The sequence below is a fragment of the Centropristis striata genome, chromosome 4 (genome assembly GCF_030273125.1).
Source record: "Centropristis striata isolate RG_2023a ecotype Rhode Island chromosome 4, C.striata_1.0, whole genome shotgun sequence".
NCBI lineage: Eukaryota > Metazoa > Chordata > Actinopteri > Perciformes > Serranidae > Centropristis > Centropristis striata.
Window position 1 is genome coordinate 2,395,141 of NC_081520.1, and position 4,193 is coordinate 2,399,333.

The window sequence follows — 4,193 nt, forward strand, 5'->3', positions numbered from 1 at the left end:
TAGTGGAGGAGGAGCTGGAGTGAGTGTGTGTGTGTGTGTGTGTGTGTGTGTGTGTGTGAGGGCAAAAGTTCCTGTATGAATGTGTGAGTGAGATATGTATGTATGTGTGTATGGCGCTATTTAAAGAAAAAAAAAAGACACATTGCTTCGAAAGTTTACATTCCCCACTGAAAGACCTCAATGTAGCTGTTCCACTCGCTCTCTCTCTCTCACACACACACACACACACACACACACACACACACACACACAGACACACAGACATAAACATTACACTTAAACACACACAGTCTGGACCCACAGGTTTAAGCCATACCTCTTTCAGAGTAGAAGTGCTTCCTCCTCTCCAAATGTCTCCACTGTGTCCTGTGGGCGAGACACATGCTTTAAACTACATTTCCCCATCATGCCTGCTGATTCTGACCAGAGAGACTTTGACTCTGCAGCACACGGACGTTTTACCGGATGGGACCTGACCCTGTGAACACGCCTTCTTCACTTCTCCCTGTCTTCCTGCACACACACACACACACACATACACACACCTTCACACACACTTTACTTAAAGCTGATTTTGATTTCTTTCTTATTCTATTTTTATATTTATGTGTGCCACTCCAGGCAGATGCAGCTTCACGTGAGCTTTGTTGAAATATTAGTGCTCTTCCTCAGCATGAAGCTAAACACTATGAATGACTTCCAGTCTGCCTCGCTCTCGTACCACTGACCTCCTTAAGATGCCAACAGGTGTCCGTTACCTTAGGATCTTTCCTACACACACACACACACACAACATACACACACTGAAAGCCATTTCTACACACACACACACACACACACACACACACACAATCTTCTGTAAGCATTTCTAGTACATTTTTTGTGTGTCGTGGCGGTGTGTGAGGGGAGCTGCAGCCAAAGGACTCTTTAAACATTCGGCTCCTCTCCGCTCTGCTCCGACTGCTGAAACATTTCTGAATGATGATAATAATGATGATGGGAAATACAGTTAAAATATTAAAATGTTTTTTTGTAAGACTCGTCACTGGTCATCTGTTTGTGTGTGTTTTCTGATTCTATCTGCAGCCAACAGTCATTTGTTTATAGTGTATGGAGATACTGTGTAGTTACTGTAAAGCAGGGGTGTCAAACTCAAATACACAGTGGGCCAAAATTTAAAACTTGGACAAAGTCGCGGGCCAACATTGATATTTATTGAAAAAATGTACCTAAACAAGTTCAAACAAAATGGAACAAGCAAAGCTTGATATAACTTAATATTGCAAACATGCAAAATCGAAAATATCAAATAAAACAAACAAACACATCAATGGCATTCATTTCTTAATTAAAATTTAAAGAAAAATATGTATGTAATATGTATGTAAAATATGTATGTAAAGTATGTCCCTTTATTTTATATGCGGCCTTCTTTAAATTTAAATTTAACAGTAATCTTTTTCCACAGGCTAAAAATAAATGTAAGAATAAAATAACAATAATAAACCAAATGACTAATAATAATATCCTTCAATGAATGTGCAACCATTCAAGCCTTGGACTAGCAAGAAAAAGTGCATAAAGACAACTTTAATTTGGGATTTGTAGTATTATTTGCGCTGTATAATACCGGCGGGCCAGCTCTGGTTGTCATTTGGTATTTCCTTGCGGGCCAAATATAATTATTCTGCGGGCCAAATTTGGCCCGCGGGCCAGAGTTTGACACCTCTGGTGTAAAGAAACCGAAAATGAAGATCAGTCAATGTGTGTTTTTACATTTTACTCTGTGGCCACGGGATATGACTGTCATTAACTTGCATTGTAGCCAAATCCGTGTCAGTTTCACGGAAATTTGAGCGAAATCCGTGGCTATTTCACGGATTTCTGTGAGACCAGGTTCTCCCAAACACAACCAAAGTCAAAAAAGGGACACCAAAAAATATTATAAGCAGCTTCTTGATGTACAGTAATCCAAACCACTCAAGATAGTTTGACTCCTTCATGAGAAATAAAATAAACCACCATGAAAGCCGTTCCGTTTTATGGGACATTTTCTTGACAAATAGTCTAATCTTCTGCCTTTTTTCCAGCCATCAGTCATGCCACTCCGTCCTCCTCCTCCGACTATCTGACAGGCTGCAGCCGCAGTGATCTGTCAACTATCACAGGGATTCTTTTCTTTAATGCCTCTTAGCAGGGCAGAGCTGCCTGTGGCTCATGCAGATCTTTTCCAGTAAAGGATAATATCTTATGCCAACATCTACAGACACGCAAGAAACCTAATTTTCCTCCTATTTTTCCCCTCGCAGCTCCTGATGTACTCGTCCTGTCCCACATTTATACATAATTGATTGATCCTGCCATATATATATATGTATATATATTTATTTATTTTTTTTTGTGGTAACTTTCATAACCTATGATCCATTCAAGGACTGTCAGAAAGTGTCATGAATATTGGAAAATAATTTCTGTTTTTGCATTCTATATATATTGAACTATTTGCATTTTACAGCCTCTCCTGTCCTCTCCCCTCAGCTCTGTGTAAACAGCATCTCCTGTCCTCTCCCCTCTGCTCTGTGTAAACAGCCTGCAGTTCTGTCTGATTTTCACTGAATATTTGTCATGTGACCCGTCATCTCAGCAGAATCAATCATGGCTTCACAGTGTTTTAAATTAGAATAAAGTGTTTTTGACAGAAATATCACAATTTTAGGCTTTGTTACTTTTTCTAATGGAAACTTTCTTAACCCTTTGATGCACAACTGATTCATTTCCCATGTTATTTAATGATGCTGTGTGTTTGAATATCTTTTTTTTATTACAACAGATCATTATATACATTTTTTCTTTCATACTTTATGAAGGAAAATAGTTTTTGTATTATAACATCAAGTTTACACACATGGGTCAAAAATGACCTTGTGCATTAGAAGCGTAGTGATACAAAAAGTGATTCACTAAATTAACAATTTTTAGTATATGTGTAACTATGTTTGTGATTTTCCAATGTAAACTGGTGGTTCTAACAACTCTTTTAAAGTTAAACCTTCAAAATAAGACATATTTTAACATTTGAGACTTATTAGAGCCACCAAATAATAATTTCCATTGGAAAAAAACACAAATTTAACAAATTAGGATAGTTAATATTTGTGTCTTCTTTGTCAGGTTTTAAATTGGCGACAACATATAAACACTTTCTAATGCACAACATGGGTCAAAAATGACCTTGTGCATTAGAAGAGTAGTGATAAAAAAATGTTTTTTATTCAAAAAGTAAGAAATGAAAACAAAAAATTAGGATGTATGATGATCAAAAACAAGTTAATTGAGGAAAATCTGCAATACTGAAAGATGAAATTATAAAATAAAAGAATATAAAAACTTAGTCGGGTCAATTTAGACCCATGTTGTGCATCAAAGGGTTAACCTATAATCTGTTCAAATTTGACAATAATTCCTGTTTTTACAGATTCTTTCTATGATTAATGGTGTAAATTTGATGATTACTTAAAGAAAACATACATTTTAATCCCCAATGTGATTTGATTTTTTTTTTTTTTTCTTTAATGCCTCTTAGCAGGGCAGAGCTGCCTGTGGCTCAGCAGATCTTTTCCAGTGAAGGATAATATCTTATACCAACATCTACAGACACACAAAAAAACCTAATGTCCCTCCTGATGACTCATCCTGTCCCTAACCCTCGCCTCTTCTCTCATTAACATCCTTTTAGCCGTCACACATTCATACATAATTCCACCTTTTGCCACCCACAGCACCCCAAACACACAACAAACACTGAATACCCAATCACCCTGCCCCCATTCGGCCTGGGGCAGGAGGGGGGTCAGGGGCCGGAGTTCAGACCGGGGTCAACAGGAAATGGCTGTTCTCCCTGGCACCCGGGTCCCGACCTCACAACCCTTCACTTTCATTTCTCTTTGTCCGTCCACACACTCATGTTGGTCAGGTCCCGCTTTCACTCCCCACCTCTCTCTCTTTTTTTAATCAACTCATAACATGTCTGGAAAATCAGCAACAATGCTCAGCTGTTTCTAGCGCAGTATGACCTCTGCTCTTTTTACATTTTACTCACTGTGGCCTTGTATTTCACTACAATATTTATTTGACTATTTATTTATTTATTTATTTATTTCCCATTGTATTTTAGTTTTTATATTTTATTTTCT